We start from the raw sequence: 23,412 nt of genomic DNA on the forward strand, positions 1-23,412 counted from the left end.
GTCCCACCTAAAGTGGTCCCCAGTGTCTATTGTTCCCATCTTTGTGTCTATGGGTATTCAATATTTAGCACTCACTTACAAGTGAGAACATACAGTATTTGGTTTTCTGTTCCTGCAGTAATTCCCTGAGAATAACAGCCTCCAGCTGCATTCATATTGCTGCAAAGGACATGATTACATTATTTTGTATGGCTGTGTAGTATTCCATGGTGTATGATACAGTTTGGCTGTGTCCCTACCCCAATCTCATTTTGAATTGTAGCTCCCATAATTCCCATGTGTTGTGGGAGGGACCCAGTAGGACATAACTGAATCACGGTCGCGGTTTCCCCCATACTGCTCCTGTGGTGGTAAGTAAGTCTCACAGATCTGATGGTTTTCTAAGGGGAAACCCCTTTCATTAGGTTCTCATTTTCTCTGCCTGCCACAACATAAGATATGCCTTTCGCCTTCTGCCATGATTGTGAGGTCTCCCCAGCCACGTGGAACTGTGAGTCCATTAAATTTTTTATTCTTCTTAAATTACCCAGTCTCGGGTGTGTTTATCGGGTATGTTTCAGCAGTGTGAAAATGGACGAATACAGTGTATATGTACCACATTTTCTCTGTATAATCCATTGCTGATGGGCAACTAGGTTGATATGAGGTATTGGCTATTGTGAATAATGCTGCAATGAACACATGAGTGCAGTGTGTTTTTGGTAGGAAGGTTTATTTTCATTTGGGTATATACCCAGTAACAAAACTGGTGAGTCAAATGGTAGTACTGTCTTAAGTACTTTGAGAAATCTCCACTGCTTTCTACTGTGGGTGAACTAATTTACATTTCCACCAGTAGTGTATAAGTGTTCCCTTTTTTTCGAAACCTCACCAACATCTGTTTTTGTTTTTGTTTTTGTTTGTGCAGTGGCGCGATCTCGGCTCACTGAAAGCTCCGCCTTCTGGGTTCACGCCATTCTCCTGCCTCAGCCTCCCGAGTAGCTGGAACTACAGGCGCCCGTCACCACGCCCGGCTAATTTTTGTATTTTTAGTAGAGACGGGGTTTCATCGTGGTCTCGATCTCCTGACCTTGTGATCTGCCTGCCTTGGCCTCCCAAAGTGCTGGGATTACAGGTGTGAGCCACCGCACCCGGCCTTTTTTTTTACTTTTTAATAGCAGCCATTCTTAATGGCGTGAGATGGCATCTTATAGTGGTTTTATTTTTCTAATGATTAGTGATCATGAGTACTTTTAAATATATTTGTTGGCCACATGTATGTCTTCTATTGAGAAGTGTGTCTATTCATGCTGTTTGCCTATTTTTTAATGAACTTGTTTGGTTTTTGCTTGAGTTAACTTCCTTATAGATTCTGGATATCAGACCTTTGTTAGTTGCATAGTTTGCGAATATTTTCTCCCACGCTGTAGATTTCTGTTTACTCTGGTGATAGTTTCTTTTGCTGTGCAGAAGCTCTTTAGTTTAATTAAATTCCACTTGTCAATTTTTGTTTCTGTTGCAATTGCTTTTGAGAACTTAGTCGTAAATTCTTTGCCAACGCTAATGTCTGAAATAGTATTTCCTAGGTTTTATCCTAGGGTTTTATAGCTTAGGGCTTACACTGAAGTCTTTAATCCATTTTAAGTTGATTTTTTTATATAGTGAAAGGAAGGGGTCCAGTTTCAATCTTCTGCATATGGCTAACCAGTTATCCTAGCACCACTTATTGAGTAGGGAGTCCTTTTCCCTTTGGTTGTTATTGTTGACTTTGTCGAAGATCAGATGTTTGCAGGTGTGTTGCTTTTCTTCTGGGTCCTCTATCCTGTTCCACTGCTGAAAGAAATCAGAGACAACAAAAACAAATGAAAAAACATTCCATGCTCATGGATAGGAAGAACAAGTATTGTTGAAAGGGCCATACTGACCAAAGTAATTTACAGATTCAATGCTATTCCTATCAAACTATCAATGTCATTTTACACAGAATTAGAAAAAACTATTCTAAAATTCATATGAAATCAAAAGAGTCTGAAGAGTCAAAGCAATTCTAAGCCAAAAGAACAGAGCCAGAGGCATGGTATTTGTACAAAAACAGGCACATAGATTTACACTATTTTCTAATAAATTTCTTACAATATTTCCACATGCACACCTGATATGGTTAGGCTTTGTGTTCCCACCCAAATCTCATCTTGAATTGCAATCCCGGTAATCCTGATAATCCCCACATGACAAGGGAGAGATCAGATGGAGGTAATTGAAACATGGGGCGTGGTTTCCCCCATGCTGTTCTCACAATAAGTGAGTTCTTAGGAGAGTTGATGGTGGTATTTTAAGGGGCTCTTCCCCCTTAGCTTGGCACTGCTTCCTGCTGCCTTGTGAAGAAGGTGCCTTGCTTTCTCTTTGCCTTCTGCCATGGTTGTAAGTTTCTTGAGGCCTCCCCGCCACGCTGAATTGTGAGTCAATTAAACTCTTTTCCTTTATAAATTACGCAGTCTCAGGCAATTCTTTCTAGCCTATGAAAATGGACTAATACAACACCTAAACAAGATTAATCTCTTATACAAAAAAAATTAACCAGACAAGATAAATATATTTATAAAGAGAAAGGGGCACAGCAAAAGAAAAAAAAAATAAAGCAACAACAGCAACACAGTTAACAGTTAATACTTTATAAGGTACCAGGCACTGTTGTAGGCACTTTACATCCATTAACTCCTTTAATAATCGTAACAACCTTGTGAAGTAGGTACTGATGGTCAACTGTAATTTACAGATAGAAAATACAAAACAAAACAAAACGAGTCACAGAGTTAGGAATCATAGAGTTAGGAAATCTAGACATAAACCTGGGCAGTCTGGGACCTTCTTGCTCCCAAATCTGCATCATTTACCAAGGGTGTCATGTAATATAGGCCGTTGGTATTGTTATTAAACTACATTTCAATTACCATTATGTAATATATACATTGAATACGTCATCTTAAAAAAACTCTTGAATATATGTATATATATCACACATAGTGTTAAAACTGTACTATTTATAATTTCTCTAGGCTTTCATGAAGCACTCACAGGAGCTGATCTCAGAATCCATTGTGATCTATTGAAACTGTGCTTTAAGGTCTAATTAATAATTTTCTGTGAAAAACTATTAGATAGTATTTTTTTTAATCTGACTCCAAAGTGCCCTTTAAAATTAAGAAGCAAAATTTCATGTATCTAACTTACACAGAATTTAGACTATTTGGGTATTTCATCTGTCTTCATTGTTTTTTTTTTTTAATTTGAGAGAGACCAAGTAAACAAAACAAGGAATTGTAAAATACGATTGGTCCTTGGTTTTCCTGAACCATCTTAATGGATTCTTGGCAGTGGAACAGGAATTTCCATTATATAGAGAGCAGCAGTCACTAATTCTACTTAAAGCCAACCAACTGAAAGAGTTTGGTCAAAAGAAAAATGTTGTAAAGTTGCTTGCAATGCAGCACCAAAAGTATTTTCAGGGAGACAAAATGATTGTTTTAGCAGGTAGGTTCTTCTACAGCTTGAAAATGTGTTTTTCACTTGTACTTCCTACGCTATTGGTAATTTGGGAACTCTACTAATTAAGCTTTTTGCCTACTGTCAATGCAGTACAAAGTCAAGCTATTAAGCTATAAACTGTAAAAACTGTAAAAATGATTAAATCATACAGCTTAGAGATAATGCTTTACAAACTTAGTCATACATTCATAAGTTCTTTTTTCCCATTTTAAAATGGGTTGAGGCTATTGTGTAGCTATAGCTAGGATAGTTTCTATCTAATCTGACATGATCGTATTGTTTTGCTAAATTTAACAATAAAGAATATAATAATCTTTTCAACAAACTTAGCATCAGTAGTATGAGACATTAGCAATCTGAAAAATACTTATATTTTAATACCTCTTTTAGGTCAATCAAAAAGAAAATAATGTTTGATTGTTTTGTCATGTATGGCAATTGCTGGGTTTTTTTGTTTTTTGTTGTTGTTGTTTGTTTGTTTGTTTTCTTATTTGAAGAGCTCTGTGCCTTCTATAAAGAGGGACTCACTCCTCAGGAATACTCTAAGTATAAGAGAAGATAATATACATAAGTAGAACTATGGAAAGTATAAATGAAGCAAGATATTCTTCATCTTTCCTATGGCTTAATTCTTATGTTTTTGAATTGTATTACATTTCCCTATTCCTTTTCTTCTGCCTAAATATCAAGCTTCCTTCCCTTCATCACACATAAGGTATATTTTCCACCAGTCATTCATCAATGTAGCCATTCAGTCAGTCTACTTGGGATACAGTGAGGGAACTTCCATTGTATTCACTTTTTTTTTTTTTTTTTAAATACTTCAAGTTCTACGATACACGTGTAAAACCTGCAGGTTTGTTATGTAGGTATACACATGCCATGGTGGTTTTCTGCACCCATCAACTCGTTATCTACGTTAGGTATTTCTCCTAATGCTATCCCTCCCTCACCCTACAACAGGCCCTAGTGTGTGGTGTTCCCCTCCCTCTGCCCATGTGTTCTCATTGTTCAGTTCCCACTTATGAGAGAACATGCGGTGTTTGGTTTTCTGTCCCTGTGTTAGTTTGCTAAGAATGATGGTTTCTAGCTTCATCCATGTCCCTGCAAAGGACATGAGCTCATCCATTTTTATGGCTGCATAGTATTCCATGGTGTATATGTGCCACATTTTCTTTTTCCAGTCTATCATTGATGGACATTTGGGTTGGTTCCAAGTCTTTGCTATTGTGAATAGTGCTGCAATAAACATACGTGTGCATGTGTCTTTATACTAAAATGATTTATAATTCTTTGGGTATATACTTAGTAATAGGATTGCTGGGTCAAATGGTATTTCTAGTTCTAGATCCTTGAGGAATTGCCACACTATCTTCCACAATGGTTGAACTAATTTACATTCCCACCAACAGTGTAAAAGTGTTCCTATTTCTCCACATCCTCTCCAGCATCTCTTGTGTCCTGACTTTTTAATGATTGCCATTCTAACTGGCATGAGATGGTATCTCATTGTGGTTTTGATTTGCATTTCTCCAATGACCAGTGATGATGAGTTTTTCAAATGTTTGTTGGCTGCATAAATGTGTTCTTTTGAGAAGTGTCTATTCATATCCTTCTGCTTTTTGATGGGGTTCTTTTTTTTCTTGTAAATTTGTTTAAGTTTTTTGTAGATTCTGGCTATTAGCCCTTTATCAGATGGATAGGAAGAATCAATATCATGAAAATGGTCATACTGCCCAAAGTAATTTATAGATTCAATGCTATCCCCATCTAGCTACCACTGACTTTCTTTAGAGAATTAGAAAAAAGTACTTTAAATTTCATATGAAACCAAAAAAGAGCCCATATAGCCAACACAATTGTAAGCAAAAAAAAAAAAAAAAAAAACACAAAAAAACAAAAAAAACACACAGCTGGAGGCATCACGCTACCTGACTTCAAACTATATTACAAGGCTACAGTAACCAAAACAGCATGGTACTGGTACCAAAACAGATATACAGACCAATGGAACACGACAGAGGCCTCAGAATAATGCCACACATCTACAACCATCTGATCTTTGACAAACCTGACAAAAACAAGCAATGGGCAAAGGATTCCCTATTTAATAAATAGTGTTGGGAAAACTGGCTAGCCATATGCAGAAAACTGAAACTGGACCCCTTCCTTACACCTTATACAAAAATTAACTCAGATGGATTAAAGACTTAAATGTAGGCCAGGCGTGGTGGCTCACACCTGTAATCCTAGCACTTTGGGAGGCTGGGGGTGGGGGGGTGGATCACAAGGTCAGGAGTTCAAGACCAGCCTGACCAACATAGTAAAACCCCATCTCTACTAAAAATAAAAAATAAAATAAAATAGCTGGGCATGGTGGCAGGTGCCTGTAATCCCAGTTACTCAGGAGGCTGAGGCAGGAGAATTGCTTGATCCTGGGAGGCGGAGGTTGCAGTGAGCGGACATTGAGCCATTGCACTCCAGCCTGGGCATCAGTGTGAGACTCCATCTCAAAAAGAAACAAATAAACAAAATACTTAAATGTAAGACCTAAAACCATAAAATCCTAGAAGAAAACCTAGGCAATACCATTCAGAACATAGGCATGGGCAAAGACTTCATGACTAAAACATCAAAAGCAATGGTGACAAAAGCCAAAATTGAAAAATGGGATCTAATTAAACTAAAGAGCTTCTGTACAACAAAAGACACTACTATCAGAGTGAACAGGCAACCTATAGAATGGAAGCAAATTTTTGCAATCAAAATTCTAATTATCTTATGTTTAAACAATGGGAGAAGATATGCTGCCAATTCACAATGTAATATTCTCATCATAGAACACAACATATGTAGTTAAGTTAAACTATTTGTGATTTGATACTTTTTTGGGGGGGAAGGTCTTTAAATTTGTCTCATTCCCCCAAATAGAACAAGTTAGATTCACAGTAAGAAATATAAGGTAATATAAAAACACCTTTTGGAATCAGAAGGAACGGAGTCCCAATTCTTATTTTGCCATTTCGTGTTCATGGGATTACTATTAACTACTTAACCTTTCTTAAACATCAGTTTCCTTATCTGTCAAAGGGACACAGCAAGAAAAGCTCTTAAACTGTTAGAGGCTCAATATACTGCTGTCTCTGTGAGATGTTTAGTAAATCTTCTGTGTGAGATATTTAGTGTATTTTTTTTCTGTAACAATTAAACTCAACTCCTTTTTGGACGGCTATTTTTTAAAGTCCTAAATTATCTTCTTTAATGATACCTATATGATAAGAGTTATAAACTTTCTGTTTTAAGTGACCAAATTATATGTAAAACAAAACTTTGAAAAAGTTCAAAATGATACAGTATTTGAGACTTAGATGTATCTTACAGACTAATTTGGATTCATGATGTTTCGTTTCCTCTTTTACTCCACTCGCAACCAAGAGATGATAACTGAAGAGAGATATAAAAAATGTTTACAGTTTGGTTTATCCTCTCATGTCCTTCATTAACGTACTGTGGGTGTTGTTCTTTTAAAAGGCCAAGGTTCATGGTTCTGTTTTTTAATTGCAATTCAGTCTTTCCTCCGTCTTCCAGGAGCATCGGCTTTATCATTGCTTGTGAGATTTACAGCGCTTCCTTCCATCGTCAGCTTGCTAACAGGCAGTTGTTGAGCTCCCCAGAGTCTAAACTAGGAAATATGAGCAGTATGTAATTGCTACAGCTGGAATCGCATTCTACTTCAGAAGCTTCTTAACAGCATTCTCAGATGTGTGAATATCCATTAGTGACCCAAGGGGATTACTCCCTGGCACCAAGTATACCTTTATGAGGGGTCTGGATGATGAGACTTTCCCCTCCCATCAGCAGAAAGCGAGGCGAGGCGAGGGACTTGGAGGTTGGCAAATTCAAAAAGATAAATAAAATAAATAAATGTGTGGGAACAGAGAATGCTTTTTAAAAAGAATTCAAAAGGAAAATTATAAAATTTGGCCATGGGGTACATAAGTTGAATATTTATATTGAGTAAATAGCTAAACATATTTATCAAAACATTCAAGGGCACTAAGGCTAAAGTAACATGACTTGATCTTCCTGTGTCTGTTTATGTGGATGGCAATTGACAGTAAGCAACACTAAACTTTCACTTCCTGTTCACTGTATCTAGGACAGACAATACTGGGAGGATGACTCAGTTGCTCCTGCAGCAACTGCCCTTTGAGGAAAAAGCTTCCTGATTTCACCATGTCTCTTTTAAAATACTTCTACTCTTCCTGCCCACCCCAACAGTTCTGCAGCTTCTCTTTTTGCAGCAGTATCTCTAACCACTGTCCTCTAGATGTTATAGCAATCAGAAAGTCTCCCTTTCAGTTTTAAGAGTAAGGGGAAAATATTTGTGAGTAGATGTATTCATTTTATAGAAGAGGTTCATGAATTTTCTTGCATAAGCCATGCCTGCATTATTACATTTGTACAATCAGAGGGAAAGACTACTGCATGTTCAAGTAGTAGGTACAGTGAGAGGATCTGCAAAGAGAAAATGCTAGGGATTGAATTCTGATTAACTCTATGATATTAGCTAAGTGAGGAAGAACGTTCATATTAGAATCTTGAAAGTAACTGTCTGCATTTTATATCCTTCACAATTCCTAGTACAAACTTTTGCTTCTAGTAATAATACGTAACATGTAATATTTATGTAACAAATATAAGATGTAACAACATATAATTTAAAACTATTATATGTTTTGAATGAATATATGAATGAATGATTCCAGAATTATTTAATTAGAATTAGAAATTTCCTAGGCCAAGAGTAATGGTTTGTATGGTTCATGAACAGATGGGTATTCAGATTTCATCCATTAGAGAGCATGTTTCACAACTCTAGCTGCACATTAGCATCATCTAGAGAGCTTTTGAAAAAAATGTTGCCTGAGCCTCACCTCCAGAAATGCTGATTTAACTGTTCTGTGGTGGGCCTAACTTTGGATGTTTATTAAAAGCCCCCCAAATAATTCTAATATGCAGCCAGCATTAAGAATCATTATGGTACCATCTCGTAGGTAGATTCTTAGAATGACTTGCACATTACAGGAAATGAACATCTTTTGCTGATTTATTAGGGGGAGGAAACTATGAGAGAAAGAGAGAAGAAATACATGTATTCCAATTATTCCACATTTTAACACATTTATTCAATAATTGGTAATATGTATTGAGTTCTTATTGAGTGTCACACACTCTAAGTATTGATGCTGTAAATATTGAACATAAGCAGATAGTGTGGAGCTTATAGTCTATTGAGAAGAAACAGACATTAATTAAATAAAACAGAAATGCCTATGAAATTATAATACTGACAAAGCCATTAAACAAAAATACGTCATAGGAAAGGAGTTTCTCTATATTCCTTGAGAGGCATGGGTTTCCCAGTGAAGTGATATTTGAACTGAGAATCTAATTACTAGCAAAGATGAGAGAGTAAAGTGCTGTAAGACAGAGGACACTGCATGTGCAAGGGCCCTGAGCCTTCAGGGACCACTCATTGTAAGAAAGTCAGTAAGGCTGTCATATAGAGATTAAGGGGAGGGTTAATTTGATACATGCCTGAAGACATAGGTAAGAGACGTTTCATGCTTGTTGGCCATGTGATGTTAGTTGGTGGAACACATTAAGGCTCTTGATTATTATCCTAAAAGCAGACGAAGTCATTAACAGATTTTAAGAAGAGGTGAGGTATTATCAAACTTGAATTTATAATAACAATCTATTGAGGAGATTGTATTGGGAGGAGATAAGAATGGATAAGGGAGACTAATTTGTAAACTATCCAAGTAAGAGAGGATAGAAGCTTGGCTTACGGAGCTAGCAGATCAAATGGAGAGAGGTGGAAGAATTTTAAAGGGTGTTTTAAATATGCAGTGTAATGGAGATGCAAAACTGTTAAAGACCACATTTAGGGAGAAGATGAGAAATATTTTTCTACATAAGTAAGTTAGAGTTACTTTTTATTATCCAAATGGAAATATCAAGCAAGTTGTAGGTTCTGTGGGCTTGGGCTCAATACAGAACTTTCAAATAGAAAATACAATTTTTGGAGTCATTTTCAAACAAAGGAGGTTAATGAATGCCATTAGATGAAATTTTCTTTCAAGAAAGTACAGGGTTTGAAAACAAGAGAGCCTAGGTCCTGATCTTTAAAAAAATATCCAGCATTTTGACCAGAAGAAAACCAGGAAAGCATGGTCTACCTTTACTTCATACTCTATGCCTTTTGTTTCCTCATGTTTGTGCATTATGTTATAGAAGTTTCCATGCATTTGGAATCAGTTGGAACCAACACTTTGTCAATAATGTCTTTGCTCACAATCAATTGACTTATCAAATTCTAGATTTACATGAGTTTTTACAATAAAGATAAACTAAGAAAGACCAATCTGCTGCTGAGAAAAATAGATTATTCAAAAGGGTGTGAGAGGTTTCAAATTGTGATGGTGTCCAAGATTATGTGAAAATTAATATGGATCAAGTCAATGATATTCTGGTAATTATGTAATAATTGGTTCTCCAAAATGTAATAAAAGGAAAATGGAACTTATTCAAGAGACCTGACTATAGTTAATGACAAAATATTATATATTTGAAAATCACTGAAAATAGATTTTAGATGTTCTCACCACACACACAAAAAAAAAGTACGTGAGGTAACACTTATGTTAATGTATTAGTCTGTTTCATAAGGCTATCAAGAACTGCCCAAGACTGGGTAATTTATAAAGGAAAAAAGTTTAATTGACTCACAGTTCAGCATGGCTGGTGTGGCCTCAGGAAACTTACAATTATGGCAGAAGGTGAAGGAGAAGCAAGGTACCTTCTTCACAAGGCAGCAGAAAGAAGAAGTGCTCACTTAAGGGGGAAGAGCCCCTTAAAAAACCATCAGATTTTGTGAGAACTCATTCACTATCACAAGAACAGCATGGGGGAACCGCCTCCATGATCTAAATACTGCCACCTGGTCTCTCCCTTAACATGTGGAGACTGGAAATTATGGGGATTATAATTCAAGATGATCCATGAGTGCGGACACAAAGCATAACCACATCAATTAATTAGCTCAATGTAGTCATTTTACAAATATATGAATATGTCGTCATTTTGCGCACCATAAAAATATTTTATTTGTTAATTTAAAAATAAGTAATTTTAAATATTGTTTTTGATCCATAATTGTACATATTTATGGGGTATAATGTGATATTTTCATACATGCAGACATTGTGGAAAAGTTGAATCAGGATGTTTAGCATATCCATCACCTTATATATTTATCTTTTTTTGTGCTGAGAACTTTCAAAATCCTCTCTTCTCGCTCTTTTGAAGTATGTAATGCAATGTATAATATTATTAATTCTAGGCACCTACTGTGCAATAGAACACCAGAGCTTATTCCTTCTATCTAACTATAACTTTGTACCCATTGACCAATATCTCCCTATCTTGCCCACAACCTTAACCTCCCTCAACTCTGGCAACCATTATTGTACTCTCTGCTTCTATGAGATCAACTTTTTATGAATCCACATATGTGTGAACCATGCCATATTTGTCTTTTTGTGCCTGGTTTATTTCACTTAACATACTGTCCTCCAGGTTTATCCATGTTGCCACAAATGGTAGAATTTCATTCTTTGTTATGGATGAATAGTATTCCATTGTGTATGCGTACTACATTTTCTTTTTCCATTCATCCATTGATGGACACACACTTATTCCATAACTTGCTTGTTGTGAATTGTGTTGCAATAAACATAGGAGTGTAGATGTCTCTTCAACATATTGACTTCATTTCCTTAAAATATAAATAAATTTTAAAAAGAAATCAACAAATCAACATCAGATTTACAGTCGTCAGATTTTTTAAAAGTTCATAATATAAAATAAAAATACATAATGCAAAATTCATATGGTAAAAGCAAATACTGTGCAGTTGCTTGCAAATGAAATAGATCTATCTGTGTGTCTAGATGTATATTGTTTTAAAAAAAATCTAGTTACAGAATACTATATAGAGCAGTTTCTCAACATTGGCTCTCTTGACATTTAGGGCAGGATACTTCTTTGCTGTGGGGGTTGTCCTGTGCATTCTAGTTACAACCAAAGATGTCTCTATATATCACCAAATGTTCCCTGGGGACAAAATCACCTTTGGTTCAGAAACAGAAATAACACATGATTTCATTGATGTGCAAACAAAATATCTATTTGTTTGTTTTGTACATATGTAGGTTTATTATTAACTGTGAATCATAAGTACAGTTTAAAGTATACATGAGAAAATATACCTGAGGAAGGGAATATAATTATAGATAATGGGGAATATTGAAGAATAAAATTCTTCTGGGGGGAAAAACAGAGAAAGAAAAACTGATTTTTAATGACTGTCCTTTTCCGTGGGGCTAAATACTCTCACCATGACCAATATCAGCTTCAGTGATATCACTGAACCCAGTGTTTAGAATAGATTCGCAGACCTGGTTTTCAAAAGCCATTCAGGCCAGCTTCAACTCACAACTGGATCTAATATATAACAGATAATAAAATTAAATCTTGGGAGACCACCCAACTTCCATAAACTCATAGTTCTAGCAAAGGAAACATCTGGAAAAGGATCTAGATCTTCTTGCGAGTCCTGTGCTCTATCTAATCACCATGCTAATAAAAGTAATATAGACCAGTGGTTCTCAAAGTCCTGAGACCAGCAGTCTCAGCAGCAGTTGTGAAATTCTTAGAAATGCAAATTTATAGGCTCCTCCTCAGACTTCCTGAATTTAAAAAATCTGGGGGTAGGACCCAGCAGTGTATCTTTTAGCAAGCCCTCTGGGTGATTCTGATGCATACTAAAGTTAAAGAACCACAGGCATGGACAATAGTGATATCTTAAGTCACTTGATGGTTTTCAAAGAATTATCATCCTATCAGCCAGGCTTCCCAAAAATGCTAATCCTAGTAACACCGAAAAACTGGTCTTTAGGAAGAGCAATCTAGCAGCTTTGTTAGATTTAACAAAGAGAAATTGAAAATTTAGAAATGAGTTGTGGTTCTAATTTATTATGCTGACTGTGAATAAAGAAAGAAATGGTCCCAATGTAGAACCTGTAGTGATGACATTTTAAAGGAAGGATAACATACAGAAAGAAACTTAAAGTGCCTTCAAGATTTAGAGCTTCAAAAAATTTAATTAAAGAAATCCTGTCCACAAATCTATCCTGCTTTGTCCTCAACTTGTTGCTATGGTTTCCCATCTTTTTCATGCACTCAGAACTTTAGAAGTATATCACATATCGCACATACTTTCCCTAATAGTATTTTTTTCAAGCTCCCCATTTGAGGATACAGAGCTTTACTCATCCTTATATCCCCTGCAAAAACTGGCAGAATGTCTTTCACCTAGTCAATAACTCGAATAACTGAAATAAGAAATCGTTATGTAAGAATCATTTCAGAAGGGTGATTAAGTTAATATTTACTTTGATGCCTCAGAACAATGGGAGGCACCCAATAAAAATATTAAAAAACAGATGAAGTTAACATACCTGGAACACTCACAGCAACATATAAACCTTCAAACAAGTCTCTATCACAGCTTAGTTCAATCTGATACATTCCTAAATGAGCTTCCTTTGTTTCAGCCAACACATGTTCCTTGTATGCCTTCTACTAATTTTAGTGCATCCCCCGCTTTCTTTATAGTTCCTATAGTTTTGTTGTCCTAAAACTGATAAGCTTTTTATTCTGTATTCATTTAGAAGTCAACCTCAAATATGGAACCATTTTCATACTTAATATGTATAGTTATATATTGAAATATATTTTTAAAATTTATTCTCTACTATTTCTCGCTCTTTAAAATATTTTAGCTAAATAGAAAAAATACATTTATCTTCACATTTATGTGTTACAGTGTGCATAGACTATTTTGCAGATAATGAAATAGAAGCTTCTACTAAATTTAGTCAGTGAATAGGTATTCCTGCATTCATAGGTAAAATTATGTACATTTACTGTCAAAAAAAAAAAAAGAAAAGAATTTTCTATATTCAAATACATATGGAATTACTGAAAAGGTGGTATATATATTTGGGTAGTATTCCATTCTGTATATTCATCTATGCTAAAATATACTAAATTATATAGAGGTGGGTAAGAAGGAGTACAGATAATAGAATGAGATACCTGTAATTGACTTAGTTTTGCCATTAGATCCATGACTTCAGGAATTTGTTTCATGTAGGTCTCAATCTAAAAAATACAGAGAAAATAATAAGGCCTATTATCAAGTGTTTTTCAAAAGACTAAAATATTGACCCAAGTACAGCGATTAGCACAGGACCTGACTCAGAGTGCGTGTCTCAACATTTATTCGTTTATTATTAACTGCTGTTATTATTGTTAATGCAACTTTTCTTCAGCATTCCCAAATATCTACTAGGCCATCATATCTTTTATCTACAAAAAAGTATTGTTGTCACTCACATTTACAAAAAATTTACTTCATTCATATAAAACATTCTCGATTTCCATAAAAATCCCCTTTAATTGTGTGTGTGGGGGTGGGCGGCGGGGTGAACACCTATCTGCTGCTAGGTAGTAGCTACAGAAGCAACCATTTATTTTCCTTCCTGTGAACTTTGTATATTTTGGCAGTCAGTGAAGCCATGGCATACAGGTGAGGCTGTATGCAGCCCGATCATCTAAACTTAGGTAAGAACATTCTAAGAAGTAAAAATGTAATTATTTGAAAATTAATCATAAGAAATTACTGCACTCATTTTAGTTGTCATAATCATATTATAGTTCTGTTTTTGCTTAAAGAGTACTTGTCTTTTAGAGATATATCAAAGTATGTACCTATGAAATAATTTAATGTCTTGGATTTCCACATATATAATCTGGCGGGGAAGCAATAGATGAACAAAATTAGACATACTGTTGAAATTAGAGTACATATACATATGTTTTACTATTCTCTACATTTTTGCAAATATTTGAAAAAATTCTGTATTAGTTCGTTTCACACTGCTATAAAGATACTACCCAAGACTGGGTAATTTGTAAAAGAAAGGAGGTTGAATTGACTCACACCTCCAGATGGCTGCAGAGGTCTCAGGAAACTACAGTCATGGTGGAAGGCCAAGGAGAAGCAAGGCACCTCTTACATCTCTCTAGCAGGAGAGAGACGGAGAGAGAGAGAAAGAGAGAGGAGAGCACACACGAAGGGAGAAGAACCCCACACTTACCAAACAACCAGATCTCCTGAGAACTCTATACAAGAACAGCAAGGGAGAAGACCACCCCCATGATCCAATCACCTCCCACCAGGTCCCTCCCTTGACACATGGGGATTATAATTCAAGATGAGATTTGGGTGAGGACACAGAGCCAAGCCATATCAAATTCATAAATTAAAATAACTAATAAGTGTAAATGAATAAAGTACATTTTTCTATGCCTTAATTCTTTTTGCTAGTCTTTGAAAATCTGATTCTCAGCAGCCTCACCTGTATGCCCATGGCTTCACTGACTGCCAAAATACACAAAGTTCACAGGAAGGAAAATAAATGGTTGCTTCTGTAGCTACTACCTAGTAGGAAATAGGTGATCAGCCCCCACCCAACCCCCCCCCCACACACAATTAAAGGGGATTTTTATGGAAATTCAGCATGTTTTATATGAATGAAGTAAATTTTTTGTAAATGAGTGACAACAGTACTTTTTTGTAGCTAAAAGATATGATGGCCTAGTAGATTTATGAGGCTCTGTATAGTTGGGTGAAGTATACTGATATACTGATAAGATAGCAAGGAATAAGGCAATTTCAGTATAAAGTTATATCACAGTAATAAAAATATGCTAGCAGTGACCATATGATGAATTTACCATGACTATTATAAAAGCAAATACAATTCCAAACTTTTGCAAATCTACCTTGTGGAAAAGCTTTCTTAGTAACAGATGGGATTTTTGGGAATCAAAGGGGAAACGTATGAGTAATGTTGAACTTTATTTAACCTAACCAAATCTCACATAATTGATATAAGGAAGTTTAAAAATCATCCCAGAATAAATAAATGCATCTCATAAATAAATGTACCATATATATATATATGATATTGTAAGACATTTATGAGGTACATTTACATATAAATATATCCCATTTTAGCCTAAATTTTTCAATTTCCCTTATTATGTTTCCATTATTTTATCAGAATAAGAGTATTCTTTATGTAGACAAACTTGCCATGAAATTCATTGCTAAGTAATTGTTGTGGTGGGGAATGTTGGACTCCCAAAGAATTTTTATGATAAGGGGGTATTATACTTCAAAGTCACTTTTAAAAGTGACTTTGGTAACTGATGTGTAATTGGATCTACTCTTGCAAGTGTCCTAAACTATTCTAAAATTTTTGGCTTTATCTCTTGCAAATATATGACTTTCTGACAACCAGATACTGGTAATTAAATATAGATCCAGTATAAACATGAGAAGTCATAAATCATAGAATCATTTTTAAACTAGCATAGTGTACTGTGTATGTACTTCAGAAAACCTGGAGCATGTTAAGCTTTCTCAAAATGAAGAAAACAAAACCACCTTCATGGGACTTAAGATATCTTATTATTAGCATTATTAGTGTGATGATGTTCAACCTAGTGATTAACAAAAGGAATAGGGACAAGCTTCTAATTTGTGAAAGCTAAACATTTTTTAAAAACCGTATCCTATTTTACCTCAGAAAAACATCCTGACTTATCATTTAATCCTAAGGATCAGACTATAGAAAAGCAGTCATCTCCATTTTTAAAAAGTTTAAATGGGCCGGGTGCGGTGGCTCAAGCCTGTAATCCCAGCACTTTGGGAGGCCGAGACGGGCGGATCACAAGGTCAGGAGATCGAGACCATCCTGGCTAACATGGTGAAACCCCGTCTCTACTAAAAAATACAAAAAAAAAAAAAAAAAAAAAAAAAAAAACTAGCCGGGCGAGGTGGCGGGCGCCTGTAGTCCCTGCTACTCGGGAGGCTGAGGCAGGAGAATGGCGTAAACCCGGGAGGCGGAGCTTGCAGCAAGCTGAGATCCGGCCACAGCACTCCAGCCTGGGCGACAGAACGAGACTCCGTCTTAAAAAAAAAAAAAAAAAAAAGTTTAAATGGACAGTATTTTTCTTATAAATATACAGCATGATTTTTAGGCTAAATATATTGACACTCATGGACATAATTCATGGTATTTTTCTACTTAAAGGATTATTTGCATGCAGCTTAATTTATTGAAAAGAATGCACCAAGAAGTCACAGAGGGCTACTATTCTTTTTAACCTGATATTCTTAGCTTATGGCAGAGTTTATCATTCATAAATATTTTCTTCCAGTGTTAAGTTAATGCTAATGATTTATAAAAGAAAATAAAATATGTCCATATTAGATGACAAGAAAAAATAGTGCTTGAAGTTTTATAATTTGGGATATATTTTCTTTTTTCAAACATACAAAAGTCCCTTCTCAACCTACATGTAATCATTATAGGATGTTACTCACCATTAACGATAACCCTTGACTTTTGTCATACTCTCAAGTGGTAGGCTGAAAAAAAAAGTAGACTTAGGTTGTGACATGATCATGTATTCTTTTCAGCTGGATATAGGCAGTATATGTGTGAAGTTACATTCCATTCATCATGATAACATGATGTGAAGGATGCAGAACAGGGCCCACACTTCTGAACTCAGTCATTCTCCTCCACATGGAGGCTTCTTGATTTGCACTCTGAATTACAGAACAACTCTTTCAATTTAGCTGACAGGCTAATTTAAGCAATCCTAAATATACAGTAAGTCCATCAGATGTTTCAAAATACAATTCAAAATTTCATATTTGTTAAAACCCATTATAGTCTTTCGATTTTGTTCTTTGTGCACAAATCTCCTGGTAAGGATTGCCTCCTTGGGGTAGCCCGTAAAACCAAAGCATAACCTTATGACAGAAGGAGGAATTGACAAAGACATGTCACCTGTATTTGACATATGTGTATTTTAAAGAAATTGAAATCCAAATGTATTCATTAGATATAAAGTATCAAAATTTGGAGGACTAGTCCAAGAAATGTTGGCTTCCCATTTGGAAGAAGACAATGTTAGCATGTATCTACCAATCTAAAAACCATACATTCTAGTTATGAATGCAAAGAAGAAAGATTGAATACACAGAATACATTTTCTCATCCATAGTTCACCATTGCTCCATCTGTAAGGCCGCACCTTTCTACAGAAATACATTGCCTTGCTGAGAATTAAAAAGAAAATTTTATATTTCAGTGCTATTTCTTTTGCAGCACCAAAACTTTATTTTTAAAAGAATCTTTTGATTAATACAGTGGCATGTTAAATAAGCACAGCCTCCATGATCCTTTCATTTTGTCATGAGGTAGAGCACTCACAAACTCTGAGATAAATAAATGTTATTTTAAACAGTTAGAGTTTTGTTTTGTTTTTTCCTGGCAGCAATAAAAAACTAATACAGGTGGGTGGGTGGAAGAAGAAGGGGCAGGAAACTGAGGAAGAAGGACATAAGTAAAATCACCTTATTTCTAATGTTCTAATTCTTAAGGAAATGGGAATAAGGCTCATATTTTCTCTTTTTCTGTGCTTCATAACATATATACAATATTTTATATTTTTTGGTATCTATCTCACCTTATGGGAAAACAGTTAAAATCTTTGGCACTATTTCACTCATGGATTTGTGGCAAAAGGAAGTTATAGTAGACTGTCAATCTTTTCAAATGAAACTTTTTCCTTTCATGAAAAAGAAATACAGAACTCATATCTAACAATTCCATTTTCCTACATAATTTGCACCAAAAGCTAGTTCCTGAGTCTATTTCTTCAAGTTTCTGGCCAGCATGCCCAGTGTATTCTGAACCAGCTGAGAAGCAGACACAAGGATCAGATGGGACTCCAGATTTTCATTCTCTCCAGTACAGCTAGATTAGAAAACAAAGCTTGACTGCCAGAACAAATTGCATCACACTCTTCCTTCTTCTGAAATTAAATTTACCTTCCCAAGCAGAGGAGCAAATAATCAACATGATAAACTTAGCATGGTAAGTTGACCATGGTGAAGAGAAAGCAGAGTGGAAAGCACATACTATGTGAAAGGCAATTTATTGATTCCTGCAGGAGCACAGTGGGCTAAACTCTGGCTAAATAGTGGGCAGGATCTTGCAAGGAATGGTCTAATCTGATTACAGACATTCACTAGCTTTTCAGATGATACATGTTCAAGTCTTTGACGAAACCACAGGTAATAAAGTTACTTTCTGGTTTATGTTGTTTTTAACAAGACATAAGCATCACTGGCAGAATAACAATAAGTATTATTTTTGTCAGAATAATTTAACTGGAATAACTTAATTAGAAGATATGTTTGGCCTGTGAATAATGGCAGTATAAAACATTATATATGCTGCTAAAACTTTAATAATGTAAGACTAATCTTCATGATAAAGGTGATAAGACGGAGACACCAGGAAGAACACCTTGATGCCAAAATACGTAAGCTAGCTGGACTTGTAAGAGGTACGGCATTAGCTATTTTCCCATATGCAAAAATCTGCAGATGCCTAGAAAAACTGTAGAACTCCTTTGAAGTCTGTTACTGATTTTAACGTGTGTGTGTGTGTGTGTGTGTGTGTGTGTGTGTGTGTGTGTGTTTATGAGACAGAGTCTCGCTCTGTTGCCCAGGCTAGAGTGTAGTGGCGGAATCTCGGCTTACTGCATCCTCTGCATCCCAGGTTCAAACAATTCTCCTGCCTCAGTCTCCTCCAGAAGCTGGAACTACTGGCACCCGCCATCACACCTGGCTAATTTTTGTATTTTTAGTAGAGACGGGGTTTCACTACGTTGGCCAGGCTGGTTTTGAACTCCTGACCTCAAGTGACCCACTCAGCCTCCCAAAGTGCTGGGATTACAGGCATGAGCTACCTTGCCTGGCTGATTTTATTTTTTTTATTGAATAAGAATTTACATATCAATTTATCACATATGTATTTTATAAAATATATAAAAATGTATTATAAAAGTATGATGTATTTAATCTTCCCCTGAAAACATCACTAATCATCAAGAAAATGCAAATCAAAATCACAATGAGATATCATCTTGCCCCCGTTAGACTGGCTATTATTAAAAAGACAACAAATAACAGATTATTTTTGGTGAGGATGTAGAGAATCGGGAATGTTTATGCACTGTTGCAAATGGAAATGAGTACAGCCACCATGGAAAACAGTATGGAGATTTCTCAAAAAACTAAAAACTACATAATCTAGCAATCCCACAACTGGGTATTTATCCAAAAGAAAAGAAATCAGTATATCCAAAGGATGTCTACACACAAATATTTATTGCTGCACTATTCACAATAGCAAAGATATGAAATCAACCTAAGTGTCCATCAATGGATGAATCGATGAAGAAAATGTGGTTTGTATACACAATGGAATGCTATCTGGCCATAAAAAAAGAAAAAAAATTCCTGTCATATGCAGCAAACATGGATAGGCCTGGAAGTCACTATGTTAAGTGAAAAAAGCCAGACACAGAAAATTTCACAGGTTCATTGGTGAGCATTAAAAACATTCACTCATGGAGGCAGAGAGTAGAATGATAGATACCAGAGGCCAGGAAGGTTTGTGGTTGGGAGAGGGGTATGAAGAGAGGTTGTTGCATGGGTATAACCATACGGTTAAATAGAAGGTACCAGTTCTAATGTTTGATAGCAGAGTAGGGGGACTATAGTTTGCAACAATGTATTATATATTTTAAAGTAGCTAGAAGAGAGAACTTGAAATGTTTTCAACAAAGAGAAATGATACTCAAGGTGATGAATACCCCCAAATACCCTGAATTAATCATTATACGTCTATGCATGCAACAAAATGTTACATGTACTCTATATATGTAAAATACTATATATCAATAAGAATAAAGGAAAAACTTATCAAACAGAATTTTGAAAAAGTGGTGTAGTGAACACATGTACCACTATCTTATATTAATCTTTTTTCTTCTGGCATACTCAGCATCAAGGATAGAAGCATTACTAAAATTAACTTAATTGCACTAAAGACAAAGGAGAATGGTGAATGTAACTTGAAGCATATTAAGGAATGCCTGAGTTTCTGAACACAAGCTTATCCTTATCTTTAAAAGCCAACTACAGGAGTGTGGTTCTTTTTTACTATTACACACTTCTGTGACAGGGTTGTTAGCACTTGTAGCTACCCAAAAATAATCCCAAACATGACTTCACATAGTGCTGGGAGTTTGACTGTTTGCTGTGAGATCTTTTCTCCATCTTCCCTTGTTTGACTCTGTAACAAAGGGGACTGATCCTCACAATTATTATTTCCCAGTCTGCTTTGCAACTTGGCTGCCCATTGGGTCCAGCAATGAGAAGCACTGCCGGGAGATCGAAGGTTCTTTTTAAGTGAATGAATATCGATTGAATATCTATTTTGACTTCATAGAGTGAATTAGCTTGCTTCCAAGATACTAATGGAAAATAAATAGTATCTTTATCCTTGTTAATTATTTTAACTTGCTAATGATATGCATTGAATTCTACTTTAGAATTTATTTGAAGTCTGGGAAAATAGTAAATATTTTGAATAGTTTTCTCACTCCTAGAAATTTTAGTATATTGGAGTAAAATGTATTACAATTCTTAGAGGGTACTGAATAATATATATACCTATTTATTTCAATCACAAAATAATGATATAAAAGAGTATAGTTTTCAAATCAGAACAGAGCAAGCAAAAGCAAGTGGTCAAAAAATATTAGCTACTTTCATTTAACCCTTGAAATCTAACATTGTTTATCACTCCCTGTATCTCAAAATCTCTCTGTCACTGACTTTTGTGGGACAATGCTCTTTTACAGTTACCTTTTCTCTGAACTTTCTTTAGAAACCACTTCACATTTTACATTTTTAAAGTATTTCATCTTTTATTCTATTTCAGTCTTGCTCTATAATTTATCTTCATGGTGACCTCAGCTTTAATTATCCTAATATGGTTCATACTAGTAACTGCAACATTTATAATTCCATGTCTGTGCCCTCTTTTGAGCAAGTTAATTGAGTATTAACTCTGGAGATCTGTTAACTTTGATCATTGAAAGTGGGCATTTAGATGTCTCTGTTACCAGTCAGAGTTGCATTAGATATTAGGAGATGGTAGAAAACTTCAGTGAGATCTTTTAGGTCCTCAGAGTATGGCTGGAGGTTAAACACCACATTGAAATGTAGAAAAATTATTAATGGCCACCAATAAAGAGATACTTTCAAAAGTCCTTGTAATGAAGGAAGATATTCAAATATTCATTAATTTGACAAATTACTTACTATGTTGTTGCCTTTACTGCTTGGTAGATGATTAGCACTTTGTTCAAATAGTCACTGCAGCAATTATAATGTGTTACACATATATTTATATACTCATGCTGATTAGATTATGATCATTTCAAAATGTGGATCACTCTTATTCATGTTTATATTTACAGTACTCAGTACTGTAAATGTACAGTACTCACTGGCTTTATAGACATTCAGTTTCAGGAAGAAAGTTTTTTATCAGCTAATAAACTTTACAAGTGAACTTAAGGAAGAAAAATCTTAGCTAGAGTGATTAAGAAAAACGTTACCAGTTTTCATAGAAGTCTGTATCAAACCAGTTTGGAGGATTGATCTAGAGTAGGTCATTGATCAAGATTGATGGCCCACAGACCAGTCTATGATTCAGAAATATAGGACCCTCATAAGTTTGATTTTGACTAGCTTCTGTATTAAAGGTTGCCCAATTTGGTGGAGGCAAATTCAGCAACTAGAATCATCATGGAATTACACTACATTTGCTGAGGAACAATGGTATTGATCAGGCTATCTGTTCACTTAAAAATGGTACTCCAGTCAGCCTATGAAAGTACAGAATAGAGGGTACAGGATTCATCCCTACAAGCCAAGGAGTTAGATTATCAATTCAGATATAGGTTCTGCGTGTAGTTTTAAATCAACAAGAGAATTGCAGTGCTCATTAGGAACTAGAATAAGCTATTAAAGAATTACTAGGAAGATAGGAGAAAACACTGGCTTAGTGGGATTTCTGGTGTTCAGAGTTCAACCACAGAAACCTCTGTACACAAAAGTTTCAACATCAAGTATGTGTAAACATCTTGATATGAAGCAAGCCAAGTGGCTTTGCTTTCAGATTAAAAGTAGATGTGAATAAAACTCAAAGGAAACTATAAAGGATGAGAACTAAATGATAAAACTTTAGAACAAACAACATCAATAGTTTCCAGCAATGTAACTATTAGCTCCCTTAAGAAATGTTGATATAAAATAATACTCAGTATTCATTGTTTTATAAACCTTAGTACTGACGGAAAATATTGTTTCTTCCATAATTTTGGTGTTTCTTCCAACAAGGCAGGATTCAAAATGTGATGTATTTGATGGCTTTGTTTTCCTAAATACACACCTTTTGTGACATCATAATTTCTTACTTTCTTCTCAGTGTGTGAACTTAAGGAACTTTACTAGATTTTACTATTCCTAACATAAAGAAATTGTAAACCCAATGATAAAGTCATTTTATTACTAGCATGTCCTGGGGAGCTTCCTAACTTAATCTGTGTGGAATAGACTCATCACTGGTATGTACTTCTCTTTCTAGAAATCCAACAACACTACATTTCCAGCCTCTCTTGAAATTACGTTAGAATCATATGACTGGCTTCTGACTGTTGAAATGTGGCAGAAACTAATGCTGGCCT

General features: G+C 35.4%; 1 long non-coding RNA gene across 2 annotated transcripts; it reads right to left on the minus strand.

Moving 5' to 3' along the window:
- Positions 1-691: 691 nt before the first annotated feature.
- LOC105475399 (uncharacterized) lies at positions 692-23,062 on the minus strand. Of its 2 annotated transcripts, XR_011621649.1 has the most exons (5): positions 23,009-23,062; positions 17,114-17,158; positions 13,753-13,818; positions 11,246-11,368; positions 692-1,812 (listed from the first exon to the last, which is right to left on the minus strand). It is a non-coding gene; the product is annotated as an uncharacterized lncRNA (long non-coding RNA). The 2 variants fall into 2 exon arrangements; XR_983318.2 differs by lacking the exon at positions 11,246-11,368.
- Positions 23,063-23,412: the final 350 nt, after the last annotated feature.

This window comes from Macaca nemestrina, chromosome 4 (genome assembly GCF_043159975.1).
Source record: "Macaca nemestrina isolate mMacNem1 chromosome 4, mMacNem.hap1, whole genome shotgun sequence".
Taxonomy (NCBI): Eukaryota; Metazoa; Chordata; class Mammalia; order Primates; family Cercopithecidae; genus Macaca; species Macaca nemestrina.